The sequence below is a fragment of the Plectrocnemia conspersa genome, unplaced genomic scaffold (genome assembly GCF_051122295.1).
Source record: "Plectrocnemia conspersa isolate PC_06_02 unplaced genomic scaffold, ASM5112229v1 ptg000012l, whole genome shotgun sequence".
NCBI lineage: Eukaryota > Metazoa > Arthropoda > Insecta > Trichoptera > Polycentropodidae > Plectrocnemia > Plectrocnemia conspersa.
Window position 1 is genome coordinate 18,638,049 of NW_028277176.1, and position 23,703 is coordinate 18,661,751.

The 23,703-nt window shown below is 28.7% G+C and overlaps 1 protein-coding gene across 4 annotated transcripts in view; it reads left to right on the top strand.

Annotated features, from left to right (window-relative positions):
- Positions 1 to 9,446: 9,446 nt before the first annotated feature.
- The window catches only part of Atf3 (Activating transcription factor 3), a 54,468-nt gene continuing 40,211 nt past the window's right edge, over positions 9,447 to 23,703 (top strand). For all 4 annotated transcript variants that reach the window (XM_088198976.1, XM_088198977.1, XM_088198978.1 and 1 more), the window contains exon 1: positions 9,447 to 9,649. The gene's annotated coding sequence lies outside the window, so the exon portion shown is untranslated. The remainder of the gene's footprint in view (positions 9,650 to 23,703) is intronic.

Genomic DNA, 23,703 nt, shown 5'->3' on the forward strand with positions numbered 1-23,703 from the left:
ACTTCTAGTTGTACAGTGTAAATAGTAGTAGTCTTAGTCCAAAAATACATAAAATAAGTACTCCGATACATTCCTTAAAATCGTAGTTTATTTTCGATCATGTCACCGTACGTTAATTTTGGAAATTCTTTCATACGCCCAGAAGGCGTCTACGTATTAATATGAATGGTCTCATTAAAAGACGTCTAATAACGAATACGTTCTGTAACAGCACTCGATTGACAGGACAAAGACTGTTGGAGATAAATGGCCGTCTAGGGGCGTTTCGGATGAATATTACCAAAATATGTCTAAGCAACTGCGTCTATTTTGGAACCAAACGTGACTGTAATGTGATATATTGCCCATTTACAGTGCTATCTTCCCGAGCCACTGTTTGAGGGTGTATATGTGATTGATCTGTGTCCTGATTGCGACCGCCGAGGCGCTTTATTTTGGCGCTTTCCATTATTTGTTTTCAACTTTTAGAGAGCTTTAATTAATCGAGCGACATTAGTCTGTTTCACTAGTCTGAAGCGGCAGTGAATAATTAAGACAACGACTGCTCTGACTAAATGGTAACACATTTTTATTTGATACGTAGTATGTTAGTCTAGGAAAGTATTTTTGTGGCCATATTTCATATTCAAGCAGGTGTTGCAACGGTAGCTTAGTTATATTTAAGGGTTAACAAGAGAGTTGTATCCAATTAGCTTTGAAATATAACGATGTTTTGAGCTTACAAGCAACTATATTATTATTTTTTTTAGGTTTTCTCGTGTCAATGAATGAATAACAATAAACATTTCCACGAATACAAAACTTCGTTATTTATATAATTTATTTCTACAAGCAAATCTCTGTGAATCTAAACATATTATTACAATTTATGTATGTATGTCAGTTGTTGTAAAGTTCACCATTATAAAACATAAAAGTCAACATTAACTTGTTGATTTCCAACTGTTAATCCTTTAAGCTGTTTAAATTTATAAACTTGTACTATAAAATGTCTAAAGTCTAAATGTTTTATATGTTGAGTTTATTTCCATTTATACAATCACAGATATAAACTATATTATTTAATTAAAAAAGTAGAATTTTAAGATAGCATTACAAAGCAGATTTATGAGTAAAAATGTATGATACGTAATATAAAACTATCCTGCAGGATTGTATAGTACCATAAACATTGCCTTTAATTAAAATCGTCGATAGAAAAAAACACTTACGTGATGGAAAAAACATACTTGAAACCATCATATAATCTTACATATAAATCAGTATATTGCGTTCTTGTAGCAAAAACAAATGTTAGCCATTTTATTCCAGCGAATTTTTGCATATGGCTATGCTTCACACGTAGCTGTAAAATGATAAAATCGCAAAAAAAATCAAAAAACTAAGCACGCTGCTAAAAAATATATATTTTTTAATTTTTTCTAGTGATGTATGTACATATATTCAGAAAATTTAACTTTTTCTACTTTAAATCTTTAAAGTTAATAATTATTTTTTGTATACTATATTTAAAATTATAGTATAATTACAAATAGCAAATAGTTTTAGCATATTTAAAACACGTTTTTACATATAAAGTTAGTTTATCTTTGTGGAAAAAATAGTAGTTAAAGCAGGGTAAGCAATCAATACAGACACCAGATTGAAATCATAATCTCGGAATCAGTGACATATACTTTGTTGATTATAAATAATTCATATGTTTTTTGATCAACAGATGGCATTTGAAGCTGGGTCTGGTCTTTAATTATAACATATTTTTATAATTAAAAAATCGAATCTGCTGTGGGACAATTGGGCGACGGACAAATGGGCGATTCCGGTAAATTGGGCGACGGTCAATTGGGCGATGGTTATTTGGGCGACGGTCATATGGGCGACAGAAAAAACTTGCACGCTTTGCTTTATTGTAAATATTAATAAAATATACATTAAAACGAAAAAGTATATTAAATGCTAAAAACAATTTTATTTTCAAATTATTAACTCATATTATAATTATATACAATACCATGTAAATATTCTATGATATTTTTTCTATTGTACCTCAAAACTTTTATAAAAATTCTTTGGTCTGTTCTTTTTATAAAGATATCCATTCCAAACATATTTTTCCTTGTCTTTTTGACTTAATATGCCTGAATTATCCATTTATGAAGAATATAAACTGTGGTAACTCAAATTAGTCGTTCTCAACAGTGATCTATAAAAACCAATTATCTATAAATAGCACATAAAATATAACCCACATGTGAATAAAAAGACACATACTTATTTTCTTGCTGTACTGAATTTTTTACCAAAAACACAATGACACTGTGACAAAGTGTTTTAAAACCACGACAAAAATAATTTTCAAAGACGCAACGAAACTTTTTGCGAACATTTTCAGTCAAAATTCAAAAGTATACTGAGCGCTAGTTATGGGTTTTTATATTTATATATAACTACCCTATCTAGTTTTAAATAGATAACTGTAAAATATGCGATTTTTGTGAATTCGCAAAGTTTATTCTCACACTAATTTCCAAGGCGCAAAACATAAAAAAAATTCGCGTTAAGGGCAAAACCCACGATAAACATTTATCAGCGCTAGTTCTAGGTTTTTATATTTATATATATATATAACCACCCTATTCAGTTTAAAATAGATAACGGTAAAATATGCGATTTTTGGAAATTCCAAAAGATTGTTCTCACACTAATTTATAAGTCTCAAAACATAAAAAAATCGCGTAAAGGGCAAAATCCACGATAAACACTTATCAGCGTTAGTTCTGTGTTATTATATTTATATATAACTATCCTATCTAATTTAAAATAGATAACTGTAAAATATGCGATTTTTGGAAATTCCAAAGGTTTGTTCTCAGAGTAGTTTCCAAGGCTCAAAACATAAAAAAATTCGCGTAAGGGCCCACTATAAACATTTATCAGGTAGTATACTTATAATAAAATTACCGACTTAAGCCGTGTGTTTTAAGTGTTTTATGATAGCGGGTAACTCTCTCTCTAAAATTCTTGAATAAAAAAAATCACTGTTTAAGTGATATTTTATGATTAAATAAGCACAAATGATAAGTAAATATATACATACTATATCTTATGTAGGTATATTATATTTTGTTTAGACCAAATAATGTTTTCATCTCTTAATTCTATTCTAAAAAATATTACTTATATTTTAGTATGTACGTATATATATAATATACATATATATATATATATATATATATATATATATATATATATATATATATATATATATATATATATATATATATATATATATATATATATTTTAATATGTATTAAATTATGTTAATTATTTAATTAATTATAAGATCATGATTTACATCACATTTATTTGTAATGCATTATTATTCTATCGCCCAAAAGACCGTCGCCCAAAAGACCATCGCCCATTTGTCCGTCGCCCATTTTGAATCGCCCATTTGACCGTCGCCCAATCGCCGTCGCCCAATTGACCGTGTCCCGTGGGACTTAAGCCCACAGCCTCTAAGTTGTTAGTCCAGCGCTTTCGCATCAGCATATCGCATCGTCCTTGTTCTGCAGTTGCACAAAGTACGTAACACATACTAACTAAATTCAGAATTGAATAAAATAATTTTTAATTACTTGATAGGTACTTTAGTGATATAAAGTGATGGGTTCTTATGCTTACTACCGCCAGCCGGAAACTAAGAAAGCGAGCAAATAATGGCGTCATGCTTACTCACTAAAACCCAATAAATCTTAAACACAGCCATCTGCATTAAAGATTATGATGACTCGCTTTTTATGAACGAGGGGTAATTTTGGAACATTTTATGCACAGGAAGAATACCGTTACCAATACGACATAAGCAGGTCTTGAACAACCGCTGTACTTGTAAAATCGATGATTTTCACATATTTGGTTTCCTTAAGAAGCGATGGGAAAACATGGTTTACGTCTAGCGTACGTAGAAAGATTTTTTTCAATAAAATATGATTACAATTATTATATCATATACATATATTATATATATGTACATATCTGTAATATACATATTTTTACTAGAATGTTAATTTTATTTGATGGATTAAAGTAGGTTAGGAGCTCATTGAATGCATTTTAGTTAAAATCCACAATTTACAATGAGATCATAAAGCATATCTAGTTGTATATGTCATTCAATTTATTCACAGCCATCAAATTCAACACCATCTACAATGATAGGACCAATAGTTGCGATTACATGCCAAATTACGCTACACCCAACGGAGTGCAAAATTTCGCAAGATTAAACCCGATGGTTAGATTAATTGATGCCGATTAACGACGCCTTTATCAAATTCGGCGCAATTAATATCAATTGCGTTGTTTAGACCCGCAACGATGTGCAAATCCAAATTTTTTGGTGATTTATGGCCTCATTATTCACTCGGAAAGCCTATTGAATTAATTTATATTATGAATTTATGATCATAGAAGTTTGTGGATAGATAGATGTTTAAGCCGTAAAGCTGTCGTGGCGTCCATAAAAAATCATGACAATCGATCGTTCCTTTTAGAACGGACTGAGGATAAAAAATCACGATCGATATACACGCTATGTAGAATGTGGTATAATTTATTGGATCGAAATAGTTGACCGTTCGCGGTGCAACGGTTAAGGCCATGGACTATTGATCCGGAACATTTTATATATAATATGTATTTTTAATAATAATTTTAACATTTTTATAATAATATTTGTTAAATATTGTTTATGTCAATATGAACTTTTGCCCTTATTATAACAATTGCATAAATTGGCAATCGTATCTTATCGCAAATGATAACCGGATGGTAAATTCTTAGCGATTCATCTACATGTTTGATTTGTGATAAGATATGATTGTTGTTAAAATTTTGGTAGCTTATTATAATACGTATCTACGTTGCATATCGTAAAATTTGGAATTAACAACACATATTTGCTATTATATATACCGTTATGATAATATGTATACATATACCTTTTTCTATTTAAGTTGTTTTTTTGCCATTCTAAAATGTCTACTGCTATATATAAACATTCATTTATAATATTCCTAATTTATTATACATATTTCTATATTAGTGTAAAAAATATTAATTAATTCTTTCATAAAATGAATCATATGAGTGAAAGAGCATTAGTTTTCTTTCATCGTCTAAAATTTGGCAAAAACTTTAAATAGATAAACAAACATTTACCATTTTTTTTATCAAATGTGAAAATTTTGAACGTATATTATGTATTTATTGGAAAACTGAAATTCCTGCTTTATATTTTTTTCACTATGACAAATAAATTTACACTTATAAATTTAAATAAAACATAAGTTATTATTTTTCAATACCATTTTAATTTAATTCAGTTCCGAGAAAGAATAAAGAAAATAATAAAAATCATAATATATTTAGCTAAGAATCTGGAACCATTAAATTTGTGATTAATGGCTTAGCTTAATATTTTCTGGTGTGAAAAGAACAATGGTATTTAATTGTTGATATATTACAAAGATGAGTATAAAAAGGTATATTGTCAATTATTTGTATGTCTTTATTTTGTATAACTTGTAGTATAAAAAAAAATAGTGTTAAAAATGTAACTCTACAGCTAGCAAACATCTTATTAATTGTTTATATATTCGAATTTTATTTTTTGTAATTTTAGTAATGGCTCGCAATGACGGCAAGCCCTTTCGAGCAAATTTTCGATATTTTAAATTAAATTTAAGTTTGATATTTAACGCTCGATTTATATTTTATGCTACAACTCGGTTTACTTTGAAAAGTCGGTGACAAAGCTTGTTTACGTGTCTTTAATATATTTACTGCTTCATTAAAAATATTTGTTCAAATTTTAAAATGTTTTATGTAATTTAATCATGTATATCTGATATAAAAAAATAAATTGTATAATCACGTCTTTTAAAATTTAGTATATGCTTCAGAGAATGTGTATTTTTCAGTAAAATTATATTTTTCCTTGTAGAAGTATCACATTATTTCATTTATTAAGCCAATGAAAATGTATCAAACAATTGATTTATAATTTCACTGGTCAACATCAGTGAAATTGTATTGTTACACATATGTTCAGAAAATTTTGGCTTTAACAGGTGAAGTAACCAAACTCAATTTAATCTATTGAAATTAAAAAAATAGAGTTAATTTTATAGCTGTAAAATGATAATACTATGAAAGTGTATAAAAGTTTAATTAACAATGTAAAATAAAATGAAGAAAATAATAACCTGAGTGGAATCTTATTCTAAAAGCTCGTGTTAATGACTGTGACCAAAAATAATCATTCATCAAAATTTCATCCCTACTCCTATATAATATTAAAGATCATCGAAATTTAGATAAAATATTTTTTATACTATCTTTTATCAATTATGGAATGTAAAATATTAATTTAGCGGTAACATATGATACACACATATCCGGAAGAAAACAAAAACGTTTTTTTACTATTCGGGGGATAATATGCTTAGTACGAAAAATGCTGACCTTTAGAAAAGTACTTATCTTAACAGCTTACCGCCCGGGTTGTTTTTGCCGAGCTTTGCTTGGTGTCCGGGTGATTTCGCAGAATAATAGCAAATAATTATCTTTCTTAGTAAATTTCCTAAAACTTATAAACCAATTAAGGTATTTTATTGAAATTTAATATATAGCTTCCTTATGATTTTTCGCATAAATATAACTTTTTAAAATTAATCTATTAGAGTGTATGACACACCTTGAATTCGGGAATTCCACACAGATAAAAAAGTGCATTTTATAATTAAGGAATGCAGTACATTTAGTCTCTTCTGAATTATCGACCGAGACGCATCGCGAAAATTTCTCTTCTCTCAGTGATCTTTAGTGATTGTGATTTTAATTTTAAAAAAATATTTTCAATCACCCCGAAATGGACGAAGAAGATGAAACCTTTTTGTGAAAAATATAAGACAGAATGTCAAAAATATAAAATTAAGGCTCCTACAGATGAAACATGGCAGAAAAGGTAAAAGTCTTATCCAAATTTGTAAAACAAATAAGAAAAGTGGTTTCAAAATTATATCTACTTTTCATAACAGCCAGAATAGACACGGCAAAAAACCAGAACGACCAGCTTACAATATATAAGCCTCAATCTATAATGGACTGTAATAAATATAATATGTGAAGTGTCATCACGCCGATCAATACATAGTTACCTAATATTTAAAAAAAACAACGGAATAAACAAGCAAATGTTGTTTTTTATTTATTGCAATGCGCATTATTTTATTCGTTCAGTGCCTATCGAAATTTGATGGATGCAGAATTCAGTGGAATCTATCGATTCTGTAGACATTTCACCAGTTCCTACCACATCCTATCGTGCTTGTGCTGTCGATCCATCAGAAAAGCTTTTGGATAAACTGAAAAACCATCACCCAATAAAAATAAAAAAGTGTAGAGACATGTGAGAAGAAAATGTCGTGTTTGTTCTGTACATGGAATAAGGAAAGATACATGGAATAAGTTGTGAAATTTCTCTTCATATTGACGAATGTTTTGATACGTTTAAAAAATATTGAAATAGATAAAAAAAAGTGTAAATAATAAAAATAAAAAGTGATATAGTGATATATTGTGGTTTATACGTGTAATGGTGAAAATAAATATGTGACAGTTGTAAGCAGAGAAAGGACTTTGAAAATTTGGTGAGTGCAAATTACTATATTATATTACAAACGGATATTTTTCATAAATCGTTTATACAAAAAAATATAGAAGCATTTAAACATATATATTATTAAATAATAAATAACTAATTTGTAAATATTACAACCATTTTCAATTTACACAAAATATTAGAAATGAAAAATAAATATTTATTCGTTCATGATTTTATTCCTCAGAGATTCTTTTAAGTGCAATAATATTTTTTTTAAATTATATTATAATAAACTAATACGGGGATTATTTATCCGAATTGTAGCTTTTTTCTCCTGCTTTTTTAATTTATGAATCATTGAGGTTTTGACCCAGAAATTTATTTCTGTTAGAAGTGTAACATAAAATATTATTTTTTTATATGAAATAAATAATTATTGTTCATATATTGCATAAAAAATTTCACGTGCCTCAAAAAGGCGACGGCTCATTGCATTCCGTTGCAATGGGATAATACGAATCTTTTTACACAAATTTGAAGTAAAATATAATTTATTTTTCTTTTGATAGTACGTAGAAATAGTATACTTGCATTTTTGATGTTTATATAGTAACAAACTTGGTGGTATCCCAGTATATTTTAATGAAAGGAAACGCCTGACACAGGACTAATTCACGGCCATTAAACAATGTTCTTTCAAGACTCGTAAACGAGTCCACGGACATTAAGCTGTTAATATAAACAAATATTTTTTTTTTAATAAAAGGAATAATCTGAAAACATATGCAGAAAGCACCCTAATACAAAGAAGCCCTAAGCCGGGGCAGCTAAAGAAAATTAAAAAAGGTCACCTCGGACATTTTTCCTCGAAACAAACGAAAATGTCTGAGTTGCCTTTTTTTTGCTACAACCAGACATTTTTCTGAGGATGATAAATATCTGAGGAACGAAAGTGTCGAAACTAACGAAAATGTCTGTCCCAGTGTGAAACCGGAACAATCGCGGTCAAACCAGGACGTTTTCTGGTACGGATTGTTACAAATATTGTCATATCCGGGAAACACAAGTTAGATACAGGAAGCAGTGATTTATAGTACTAAACTTTAGCGGAATAGTATTAATTTATTTTTAGATTATTTAAACTTGGATTTTTTAATCCAAATAGTAATCAGATTGTTATTTAACTGTCGGTGTCTATGGCGACTGTATATATGTCAGTCACTAGTTACGCTACTGATTTTACTCAATTTCAAAAATTCATCAGTATTTTTTTATTTTACAAAGATAAACATTGAATTGATTTTCATATAAACGAAACTAGTTGTATATAGCACCTTTTTACACTACAAGGAAAAATTGTATATAAAAAATGACAGCTGCGGGGTAATACCGGACGACCAAAATGTCAAACGGTCGGCATGGCAACCCTGCCGCCGCGCCGTCTCCGCGCGCGAAGATAAAAATATATCCTGATCGAACCATCGAACAGCTTCCGTTTACTTCCGTCTCCGGCCATCTCGCGACCGGTCGCGTCTATTTTTTTGGCATAGACTGCGGGAGTTTCGCATCCCGCGTTACAGTTATCTCGCGTTTGACAGTTAGCCCCGGTCGTGTTTATGCCGTCTAGCCGGCGTTTTGATAGTGCCGCCGGCGTCGACCAATTGGAAGCCGACATGTCGTCATAGCGGACCAATCGCGAAGTTGCAATATGACGACATCGTCTATTTTTGGCCATAGCCGCTGTATTGGCGCTAAGCGGCGCGCGTCTTTGCGAACACACATGGGCGGGCCGCTGCCCGCCGCGGACGCGTTTGCAATCGGTGCATAACACGAAAAGGGTGGGGGTGCCCGCGAAAACGAACCGAACAGTGTTGCCAACGCGAGTGCTCCTTGACGTTTTTCATTTCATTCGATTTCTGTCCGTTGGTCGGTGAACGTCGAAGGGACTTCCGCGCCTGTGTCAGTTGCATATATTGAAGGTAAGACCGAAAAGCGCTTTTCATCAAACAAAACGCTGAAACGAAAAAAGCACGCTGATTTTTCGACACGTGAAGTGTGAACAACAGACAATCGCCCACAATAACATGGTAATGTTGCCGTGCAGAGCAATATTTTTGGATAATTTACTCAGTGACAACTTTGAGATTTAAGCTCTCCTATGGATTACCTCGATTATGTATTATACCAAACTACCAAATAATAGTTTTTAATGTGACCTTAACAAAGTTTCTTCGCTTGTCTACAACATCTCCAGTGCTTCGACATTTGCCTAAACATAATATTTACTTACATTTTTTTTATAAAATATACGCTTCTTCTCGTGCTGCTTTTTCGGTTTCTCAGTATTATTATAAAAAAATGTTTATAAATATATACCATTAAAGCATAAATAATTTGATGTAGTTTATAAATCAATTTATGTATATTGAAATAAAGTGATTTAATAAATTTACAAATAAACCTTTTGATGCGATAGGTTATTATCGCGAACAACTCAGAAATGTTGCAGCGCATCACAAAATATTTGGAATGTTCAGGATACTTGTCTTTTTCAACTATCGGTGCTCAAAAACATCACTCAACGTATGATCATCGCACGCTCTTAAATTTCTGCTCTGGTCGTTCGCTCTGATGAGCGGTACCGGTACGTTTAAGTACACAGGGCAATGTTGCATTGTTGTTTTCGAGCTACGTTTGTTAAGATCCCATCACCCCCTTCACTATTGATATAGTTATATGTTTTATTTGTTATAATCCTTGCCTTGCTCTACATATACCTTTCAATTATATTTAATTATAAAATGTTTAAATTGTTCTAATTCGGTTTTGTTCTTCGTTTATTTGTGTGTATCTCATAAAAACTGAGTTTCTATTAAATATTTTGGACAACAAAGTGCATTTTTCGATATTTTAATAAATAAAAACTTTGATATTTGAGTTTTGTGCTCTCCTATGAATTATTTGTTATTCTCGACTCACATTACTTTTTACTTAATATCTAGCTAGTTATTAATATTCACATGGTAGTAGTAGTCTTCGCTGTTATTTTTTTAATTTTGTCTCATAATCTTCTATATATCTGTCCTTGTCTGTGAATTTGTTCTGATGTTTACATTAGACAAAATTGTTAAACTACATATTAAATACATATGTATTGTACAACTAATGGCAAGTAACAATGAGGGTAAAAGATACATATAAATAAAATCTAAATAAGAGAAGAGTTTTGGAGCATACACTTAAACTGCTTCACTATCAGTCCAAATGTACACATAGTAAACTTGATTTCTTACATTTAAAACTGTATGCACTTTTTTAATGTTAAAATATATTTTCATTTATATACAGAATATCACCAGTCTATCTATCTGCATTATCTTTTCTTATTTCTAAACCAGTAATATATTCCTTTCATTAAAAATGAAGTTCAGTTATTTTCTTATTTGCTATATTATAAATGTGTGATTTAATATTATGTCAGAATTATGTGAGTGAAGTAGAATTATTAAGCTATTTTCTCCTAAAAGTAGAATTAACTGTCCAAGGAACTTAGACTATCTTTCCAGAATCTTTATTACTAAATTTAAGTATTGATTTTCTTATGAATTAATATCATATTTATTTAAATTAGTGAATACTTCACGCATTCTTCTCCCTATTTGGAAAATAATAAGTATTTATGTTTATGCTTCATTGCGGACTTTTATGTTTTGTACAGCAACGAATAATGAAACATATTAAAGAATAATAAAAACTGAAGTACTCTTGCACATGTAATTTGAAGAATCGTGTACTAAAATATGAGTTCTATTAATTATCTATTAACTTTAATATTACAATAAGGAAAATGTTTATCGCGCGTGGGTTATATTTATATTAATTAATAGTCGGAAACATGTTAATATTATTATTTAAGTGCATACTCACATGAGTAAAACAGTAAACTTTATAAAATTGTCCTTTAACAATATTAGAAAAAACTCTAATAAATTGTAATGAGAATACAAGATTTTCATTTTTCATGTTATATTTACAGAAAATGTGAAAACCGGTTTTTCCTACGCGCGAGTTTTGGAACATTAACAAAAGTTTCGTCTCAGTACTGGCACTCAGATTTTCTCGCACATATCTAAATCTATCCATCTTATAATCAATTGCGGATACTAAAATTTGGAACCCCCGCATAAAACCTAAAATAATTTTACGGGTTTCATAAAAAACTACTAATTTTTGAAAAATATCTTTTTTAAAAAGCAAAATTTTCGTTGAGAAAGTCGAGATACAATATTTACCTACGTAGTGCAAATTTTTGTTAATAAATGATTATATTTGTACTATTACGGTGCATAAAATCCGTGCGCTCCGGTGATGTACACTCGGTAAACAATGATTTAAAATTAAATAAAAAATACGGCTATTATTATGAATAATTATTGTAATATAAGTGCTGAAAGTTATTCAGTATAAATTTATTAATTTAACGCACTTAATAACAATTTTATTTACAGAATATTTTATTTGACATATCTATTTACATGATAATATAAGATGTACACTCGGTGTACATCACAGTAAAAATAAAATATTATTTTCTTTGTAGAAAATATCAAGAGCTAATTGGTTGCCAAGATTTTTTTTGATATTTTACTAAATATGATCGGTAAACGCATTTTGTGTAAAAATAGTATTATTATAAGTATCTGTATGATGACAATTTGTTCGTGGGGGAAACGAAAAAAGCTTTTTAATTTATTTCTTTCAAGCTGATATATAGCTGGTTGTTGACATTCACACAGTCGTTGTCTTTATTGGTGTTACCATGTTTATCAAGCACCATCTCATAAATATATGTTATTACAGATTGTTTTAGCACACGTTTTCTGAAACAAACATATTTCTATATATTTTACAGTTAATTATTGTTATTACTAAGGCTTCTAGTGCATTCGTGGGATCAATATCCATTGTTTCAAGTAATTTTGCTGTTATATTTATTTCTGTTTATTTTTTAGTAAATAAACATACAATATGAAAAAGTTAACTCAAACAGCTCCTATTGTTTTGATTTCTAAATTCATCTTCTCTTGCTGTTTTTCTAGTCCTTCGGTATGATTTTCGTACTGAAGGCTTTTATTGTATCTAAAAATTTAAATTTGATAACCAACAGTTTAATAATATATCGCTATGCTTATCATGTTGAACTTAATTCACCACCCAACTTGGACAATGATTAATAGAAATAACAATAGTAATACGTTTTAACAACTTTTTTTTCTAAATATATTTATCATTCAAGAAATAATAATAATCACGTTAATTTAATTGTGCTGATTACAATTATATTACCATTAAACATAATACATAAGGATACATCAAATAAAATATAATGATAAAATTAAAAATAATATGACTTAAACGGATTTTATTATGTATACCAATGCAAATCCGCTTATTGTAATAATTGTGGCGTGTTTATATTTTTTTGTTATTCTTATTGTATACTATCTTATCAATAAATATTGCATTAAAAAGTATGCATTCAATTTAATAGCTATTATTAAATAATATAACTAATATTATTTGTTTTACTTTTACATAAGCTATAATAATTACACGACTTATATTTAATGACATAAATAAACTTTATACACACATCTGTTACGGTTAGGAGACGCGAATATAGTTTACGATCTGTATGCATATTTATTATTTCAGTGGATTCTAGGAATCCTAATGGAGTCAAGGAGAATGTTCCATATGATCAAACGTACGTCTATGTGCGAATTATGCGCGTTTTATTAAATATAAGTTCATTAGAGTATTTACTTAGTTTAGAGATGAACTTTTCACAGCAACATTCTTATTTAATCAAATTTGAGTCAATAACCGTATAATATATTATTCCTAATGCCCATAATTAAATTCAAAGTATTTAATTAACATATGTACACAAAAGTTGTATATGTAAATTTTATCGCTTAGCATTAAGTCGAATTCGTGATGTATGAAGGAAATTTGTTCACGCATGTGTAATTTATCATTCTGCATCGATTTATTTACGTTTTTTAGTTACAACGATAACGTTAACGAAATAAATTCTAATAAAGCTTGCCTTTTACTTCTGTGATAAAGATGAAATATCTACTGCTAATAGAAATGCCTTATTCGATTATAAATCATGGATGTTTATTATCGTATTTTCCTTAAGCAATTACATATATTTATTTAATTGCCAACAAAGTAATAATTTATTTATGTGTTTACCTACTTTTAAACTATATTTAAAAAATATATTGTACCCAGCTTCATTAATCTGTACAATGTATTAAATTATTAATTATTAGAAGGCCGGAATTATCGATTTGTTTAAATACCAATCGCTGTATGGTCAAGTATAATTTATTATCACGTTTAAGTGAAACTTGTAAGGTTTAATTCTTAGCTAATTATATAGTATTAAACGCCATTAAATAAATGATCATTGTTATTAGATAATTACAATACAATATAATACACACAAGCTTGCTAGATATTTAACCTTTTGATATGTGTTTTATGTAGTTAATTTATGGACTATTTATAAATATGGATATCCATTGAAAATATTATATTATAGAAGTAGTCTAGCTAATACTAAATGCACCAGTTATTTCCCTAATAAATATTTTTTATTGAAACTATTATATTATGTTATATTTATTATCTAAATTAATATTTCACATTTTACGTATTTTGATTTTGTGTTATATTGTATTTCATTATATTATCTTACATAACAAATATGAAAAATATCATCATTTAATACAGGGATATCCAACCTTTTGAATCTTCATAGTCCGACAAAAAATTATCAAATGCTGCATGTAGAATTTAATATTTATTTTCTGCAGTGTAACCTATATAATTATACCAATGGGTCAATTACATTGCTTTTTACAGAATAAACAATAACATATTATTCATAATGTGTACATTGAGCTTGTTTTTTAGATATCAATACTGGTTTAATAATGGATTAATCGTCTAAAATTTTAGTCATGTCTAAGACATGTGATAAAATAGCAATTAAAGCAGCATATTTTTACTGTTTTCGTGGCTTTGTTCAGGCAATGTTTCAATGTGAATAATTTCGATTTGTGGCCATAATTTTAAATGCCATCGCTGTTTGAAACATTTAATTCATTAGCTGATTTTTATCTTGAAGATGGATGTTCAGTTAATTTAAATATGCTGTGATATCCACTAGAAATGTTAAATGAGCCATTTTTAAATTCATATACTCTAGACTACTCTAAGATATCAGCACATTAATATCAAATAGTAGTCAGTCTATATTTTCATTCGTTCTTTTATCGTATGTTTTGCATTTTCATTTAACCAGTTTTATTAAGAGATAATGTAGAAGCTATGCTAAATATAATGAGTAAAATTGAAATATTATTATTAATTTAATTTTTAGCTGGCTGGATTTTATATGTTCTTTACTTTAAGATGTACGTTGTATCAAAGGTTTTTTTAATGTGACTGAAAAGGAAAATTATCTACTTTATGGTATTATTATTAACAGTAAATGAAATGAACATAATTAATGATAATTTTATGTATTTCCAACTAACCTAACATTTAACAAACATTATCTGAAATCTAAATATGATTTCCCAGAACGTTAAAACGTTTATTTTATAAATGTTTATTATTTTATGACTAAGCAACTAGTTCATAGGTTAATATAATATTATTAATTATTTATTTTGAATCGAAAGTCCAGTCGTAAAACGAATATGTTTTTCGCTTCATTTTTGTGACTGCATATGAGAATAGAATTTTAATTCTCTGGTCATGCTTATCGATTAAAAGAATTGCCATTTTTGTATCTTGTCATCCACTCAAATGTCAGGGCCAGCAAAAGTTTTTATCTAAAAGCGTCCGCAAGATATGGATCGGGCAATTCAGACTTTTCCATTTGATTATCTTTTATTATTTGTGCTTAAAGAGCTTTTTATTAATTTACATTACATAATGTGGTATGATTATTTCTCATATTATTTACGCATTAAAAAAAATAATGTTTTAAATTTATGTAGCATATCCATGTGCATGTTAGCTACGCGTGTTCATATTTTATATATGTTAGTATTTAATTTTTATACATTTTGGCATCACACGCTAGAGAGTTCAATATTTATGAATTTTACTTGTCGAGGAAGCGCTTTTATATCCATAGCTAACGTGTGAAAATATGGCAAATTTGACAAGAAATAAACACCTTGATTAATATACAAGATCGTAAAACGTAAATTTAATTAGGCGTTAAATAGATGGGTCAATATTTTTACGATCACTCTGATGTTAAACATTTTTTTGTTTGATCAATTCGGCACTATCGTCAAAATAGTTCCATTGGATTGTTGTCTCTCTGAATCGAATTATTGGCAAGTAGCCATAATGAATCCGCTGTGATCTTATCTGATTTATGCTTTCGCAAACGGGCGAATCTTTCGTGTCGGTGGTTTATTTCAAAATATGGAACTCTTCCTAATTATTAGATACGTAGAGATATCCAGGTCGACCGTTCGATAGAAAAGATTGTTATTGAGATGAAGGAGTGCCAATGTTGCCGAAAGTAACGGTTCGTTTATTCGCACACGACGAATGCAGCGAATCGAGTGAAAGTTCGCGCGTGGGTGGCGAAAAGAGTGGCGATACACTTTTCCAATTTGGAAAGATGGATCTTTTCTATCGAGGCGATCGAACGATTCTATGGAAGATTTTTTTCTCGACTCGTTTGCCAATAAATAATGTGTTTATTTTTTATGCATGTAAATAAAATTTACATGTTAATTTCAACGCTGATTTTGAATTATAATTAACAAACGAGTTTATTTTTGTACATTTAACTGAATGCCAATAGAACATTTAATGACTGAATATCAATTTAGGAAATATGTTATTAATATTTTTAAGCTTACAATGAAAACTTATGGTAAGCCTACCTATTCAGTCTACTAGAGTAAAAACTTAACTTGATAAGATCGGGAGAAGTGGAGTTAAATAGGATGGGGCGATTTTTTCTAAATAGACAAATCACTTTAATTTGGTTAATTATTTTTTAAAGAAACTGCAACATTACTTGGTTTGGCCGCGTAGCGAAAAATATAATTGTCTTCTTTCTTAAATACTAAATTTTTAATAGAAAGTACATATAGTGTTTATTATGAAGTACTGCAAGTATGATAATTTTTAATTTTATTCTAAAAATTCTTTATCGCATTTAAATAAATCTAAAAAAATCAAAATGTCCGGAACGTAGCAAAAAAAAAACATTAAGATTACGTTCAAAATAGTATGCATAGTCAGTATAATATGGTTTTCACCCTTAGTAACCTTGTTCATGCAATTATCTGTACACTCTTCCAATCTTACCCCTTTAGATATATCTAGTGTTGTTTCTCAAAAAAAAATTATAAAATGTTTTTTTCTTTGTATTATAATAATTATTTTTTACACATATTTTTAAATGATTTACAACCGCTGCAATTTTGAAAGTAAGTGGTGATTTACATATGCTAAAATAAATGCATTAAGAAAAGGGACAGGTTTCTGAATAACTTTCCGAAAACATTGCTTGACAATATGAGTTTTATGACCGACACTAGGAATTACGATTAGCAAACATTTGGTATGCATACTAGATAGGTATGATATTTTTATTTATATTTTAGTTTATAAGATATAGATATTTGTAATGTCTCAAAAGATTGATTTTAGTACCATGTCTTTTAAAACGTTAATTGCTGTAGCGCTTACCAGTGCTCAGCACATACCAAAGACGTTGCGGCATGGTGTGCATCAGTGACCGGCAAAGATTAAAATCTTCTTGATCGGTCACTTCAATGGTAGGATTTAAACCAAATATTCCTGATATGTTTTTGTAGTCCAATGCATATAATAAACATTTTAAATTATTTTTTAAATAATGTGTTAATTTTGTTAATAACCCAGCGCAATTTATCTTTTAATCTTGCTTGCAAACGATTTATGATTATTATGATATTTTATCGATCGCATAATAAATATAAGATTGAAAGAGTTAATGTTAACTATCTTAAACGTAGAATCGTAATATGATACTTGAATATTTGTAACATTTCCTGTATTCATATAGTTAATAAATAAAATATATAGTTTGAAAGTGGAGATGATAATTTAATTGCTTAAAAAAACATATATTTCAATAATTATTTACTATAACCGTAGTTAATTCTAAAACTACGGCTAAATCACTTGAAATTTTTTAAGATGTTTTTATGAAGGGTGTACATGACATAACCTTGTTTTGCCTAAATCTTACACAGATTCATGATATATTTTTTTTACTTCGCCTAAAGTTACTTTTGATAATAATAAAAATACACGCATGAAACTACAGATTAAATTAATTGTCAAAATGCATTTAAAATTGTTAAATGTAAACTGTCTGTCTGTAATTTAAATAAGTACAACTCGATTAATGCTAATACTGATATTTATGATAACAAATAAAAAGGTTAAATGTCATTATAAATGCATTTTATTAGATTTGTTATTAAGATTCGCTTCGGTATTGTTACGCATTTTAATCCGTCGGACACTAGACTGGTCTCGAACAAAAACCTGGCATAAATTTCCATTGTATTTTATTACCGAGCCTAATTCATGGCCGATATTTTATACGCCACGAGATGGAAATGCGCTATTAAAAAATAATACAAGCGTGGGCGTGTTGTTGTCGCTATTGTATAACTATAGCTAGAGAAACATAAGAGTTTTTCATATACATACATAGATACATACAGTCAACCATTTTCTGTATGCGAAATTTCGCGTGCTTAGCACTGCAAAGCGACTGTTATAAATTATTCAATTTTTCGAAATGGTAAAGCGAGTAATTTGTCTGCCTTTTTAATCCTCGTGTCGTATTTATATGCATAAGTATAATATGGTCATTTTACATAGTACGCATTAAATTTTGTCAAATTTTATGTACTCTTACCACACTCATCTCTGCTTCTGGATAGTCTTGTGTGAATATATTAAATTAATTGTTGAGAGAGTGGATAAATTAGTAATGTTTTTTTGTGTATGAAATTATATTTATCGAACGAAGGGAACGAAAATGTATTGTGTTACTCGTATGAAAAATAGTTTTATTTAGATTCGGGTCAGAACGCGCTGTGAAGCTAACGATCTCTTGATGTGTTTGACGATTTGATGAATTGATTGGATTGGGATGCTGTTAAGCGTAGGATTAATGATTCTAATGGAAAAATAAAGAAAAATGGCAAATAATCATTCACCAATGAAACATTATTTTGAATACATATCTAATCGAATGGACTCAACTGCTTATTAGTTAGTATCCCCGTAGTGATTTTATGTAATACATCATATGTATATTTTTGAATAGAAATATTTTTAATAAATTATCTATTTTATTCTCTCCAGATTATACCAATGCAGATAATCTATCTATTATATTTAGATTATACCAACACAGATAATCTATGTTTTTAAATGTCACATTTAAAAATTGCTTAAGGCACATTATGTTTTTTATATTTAAATTTAGAGAGAAAACCTCACGTGAATCACCTAACGGATCTTGACTTTTTAAAAAAACTGCTTAGGAAATACTCTATATTTTTTGGAAACAAATATTTGATTATTTGCATATCTTTGCTGTAGTACGTGTCTAAAAGCTTTCACTGACATTTAAAGTAAATAATTGAAATGTAGGTTAAACAGAAAGAAAAAACATATTTATATAAAACTATTATATTTTAATTTTAATTAACCTTATTAGAGACAATAAACATAGTATTATAATTCACCTTGAATTAAATAATGTAATTCGTGAATTATTATGAAAAATTTTCTCCCTTTTTAGTGCCAGTTTTTTACTGTCAAGATAACCCAATTTATAGCTGCGTTGATAATTTATATTACCAGCGCTAATGAGTTATCTTCATTATGGACTGTGGCTAATTTGCATACTTATCTTGGATGTACGAATTTAAACACGCCGTTGTGCTTACAAAACCTTAGCTAATTTGTCCGTCTATTTGGACGTAAAATGACATATTGGATTATTAAGTTTTTACAAATAAAATTGTGAAAACTGTCCCACCTTGATGGTTTTCGTAATAGGCCGTTGCATCGTCGCCGCGTTTAAAGTATTCCTCATAAATCAAGTAAACTGGAAACATTGATTAATGGCTTGCTGGATTTAATTTTATGAGAGAAAAATTAACTAAAAACTCGTATATACAGTGTGCTTAAAAAATATACATACACACAAATTTATATATTTTTATGAAACTGTCTACAGTTCAACTTTCGTGATATTTTTATATGTATGATTTCGAATCGCATAACTAAATATTGAGGTAGACTGGTAATGGATTTATATTAGTTACATAAAAAATAATATGAATTATTCATCTATGTAATTCGGCGTACGATTCATATTTTAACAGTAACAAGTACACAAGACCAGTCACTAAAAATAGCTTTTTAGATTTATGGAAAATAAAGGACGGATCAATATTAATAAAACCTTACAAAAATTTACAACATTTCATGACCAATGTATATCTTACATTTAGCTACGGAAAAACAGTTTTGATGGAGTAGAATATTTTTCTTGGAAAAATAACAATGAATTAACTTGGTCTGAAAATAATGTTTCGGGTTAAAATATAATGAAACTGTTGAACATAATGCAATACATATGGATAAACTGTTTAATGAAGTGGTAATTGCAAAAGTACTGAGCTACTAAATTGTAGTGAATTTTTCAACACGATTAAAAATAACAAAGAAGTTTAAGTTAGTAATAAATATATTTAACTTTTTATTAATAATAAGCAATTAAAAATTAATTATTGCTTTTACAACGTAATTATTGCTTTTTGTTCAGCCTTTTTAATCATAAGTACCTAAACTAAGTTACTTTCAGTTTTAGGCAAACTTCCAAAATTATGGTATATTATAAGTCTAATTATAATATACATAAATACATACAATATATACCATTAATATTTATTTTTAGAATTTAGAAACAATTCATTGAGTTGATTTTTAGATTTTTCTAAATTAAAATTTCTCTATGAAATATATGTTTTTTTACATCCTTTTAGCTTTTAATGCTTAGTGTTAAATGTCATTTGGCTTACACTGTACATTAATTTGAATAATTGTACACAAAGGCAGGCTGTTAGATTCAGTATTAAGTAACGTTTTATAAGAAATTTCATTATGAAATAATTCTTGCTATTTTTTTAAATTTATTCATAACGTCTTAGTGATTTATATTCTTGAAAGAGCGACATTAAGCGCTCTCTATTCTTTCTTTTTACTGCTTTTAGAATTTAACACATGGAAGAAACTGACGATAGGCCATTATGTGCGGTCGAGACCCTCGTTTTTTTATCGTTATTTTTCATATATATACAATAATAAATTATAACAATAAGCAGCAAAAGAGTGGTGGAGCTTTTGCAAAAAGGAGGTCACGAGGCGATTAGGGCCCCCGTCGTTGAAGTGTGTAATTTTTTTAACGTTTCGGCGCATTTGATGCGTCCATTTTAAGCCATAATTTTCCAACGCTGCAAATTAAGGTCTATATAGCGTCTGCTCTCTGCTCCAAATTGGAGCATGGAGTGTGCAAAAATTTCAACAAGTTCGCGGAGTGAGTGCCAAAAAAATCTGCCATGTTTTATTAGCGGCCATCGTGCACGGCGGACTATCGAAATATTTGTCGACGAACAATATTTACATATTTGCGGAAGGCCAAATTTGGCTTCTATGGAGTAAATCAATAAGACGTGATGTGGAGTGTTTTCTAAATATTATAATTATTTGTAGACTTCTCTCACTTATTAAAAAAAAAACGAACCTTTCGATAAATTGAATACTACACTTACCTACGTATGCTATTAAGTATAATTCTATTTTAGATTAATCAAATATGTTAGGTTTAACGTAGCTGATTGTACAATATGTACAACATATAATATATGTATGTTTGTATACTATAATGAATCTATAGTTTGTTCTAAGAAAGAGTATAAAGAAAACAAAGCTGTTGAATGTTCTAAGAGGCATGAATGTGACTCAAAACGGCTTTGTTTATAGTATACGTGATTTGACACACACTAGAATGTTTAATTTTATATTTGTGTAAATAGTCCGTTTTTAATCTGTTTTTAGTATTGTTTGAATTTTGAGTTATGATTTCGATATTAAAACAAAGTCATACAAAACTCGTGATTAATTAATCACAATTAATCAAATAGGATCACAATATAATTTCTATGGTCTAGTAGTTTTCATTTGAAATCAAATCGAGAACATTTTACTTATGAGTACAATACATTCAATACACTTAGATTCCTGTGATATTATATTTTAAAACGGATTTGTAACGCGTTACTCGTTTTACGCAATTTATAAATAACTTATTTTTTTATATTCTTCATATCAAACATATTTGATTTCACACGTGTAGCGCGGCGCGAGTACAATAATATGGATTACTTCAATTTCTTGCACTTTTGACCTACATATGGAACCTCTCCCACTGCCCATGCAGTGTGTCCTGAGTTGCTTTTTGGAGGACACGCGCGTCACTGAAGTTTTTGTTATAGTTTAAAAAAATGAAAAAAGTTTACGTGGCTATTATTTGATCGTTACGTGATATATCACTAGAATAATAATAACCGTCAGTAATCATAATTCAAAGAAATTATTTATTAAAAAATACAGACATTTTTGCAAAATTATGTAATAAAAATAAGTTCGCAACTAAGTCATCAAGCAACGGTTTATCATGAATTCGTGCAATTAACGCTTAGAAGCGCATCTTTATATATTTGTTAACCACGCATGTATTAACATTGCATTTGAGTAACGAAGATCAGATCAGATGATTGATCAATAAACTCTTGGGAAAAGTGGATATCAAATAAAAAAAAACTTGCATTGTTGTCAACAGTAAAGGAATTACGCCCAAAAATGATTACCGATTTTGACGTTTCACAGTATATTTTGCATCGTATTTGCAATAAATCACAGCAATTTTGTAAAAAAAATACAGTTTATATTTCATTATTTATCTCGGCTAATATTCAGTTCTAAACATTACTTTTCTGTGGTGTCATATCTTTGTTGTATATAATAATAATCATTTTTTAAAATGTGTTATAACATAAATAAATAATTATTACAAATATTTATAATTAAAAATAATTATAAACCAGATAATGCCAAGTCTTTATTTAGAAAAAGTAATATCACATGTGGTGAAGTTGATTTTTAGTAATGAAATAGAAAAGTTAAAATTAATTTAAAACATAATTTTAACACAAAATAAGTAATATTAGTGAATTACTTACAAAATCAATCATATAAAATATGTTTTAGATACACTGAAAATTAAAAAAAAAAACAATAACTTTCTTCAATAAAGCTTTTCCCAGGAATGTTCAATTTAATTTTTTTTTTAAATAATAATCGAAATTCAACGAATTTATTAAAAAAGAATAATAAAATATCCATTTTATTTCAAAGTACTAATTTGTACAAACAAAATATTTGGACCTTAGTGGTTTTCAATTATTTCTATCTTGTCTGAGAGACCGGAATTAGTGATTATTATATAATTATGATTCCGATCTATCAATACAGTTTAGGTTGACCTAGATTTTCCTAATCTCACAGATGAACATATTATGTATTGCAAATTCTCTATTAATGAGTTATTTCAGCCAATAGATATTATGTTATATGTATTTAACAAAAAGTGCTGAAATTTAGAGAATCTCACAGAGGATTAATTGATCAGTTCACGCCATCTCGTCAACACATTTTTGTGGACTATTTTTTATTCTGTCAGCCGCGACCTTGTCGAGGTCATGACAAATATACATTAGTACTCCAATTGTCAACTATATGCCATGTGCAAGCTAAACTTGTCACGCAATTATAAAAAGCT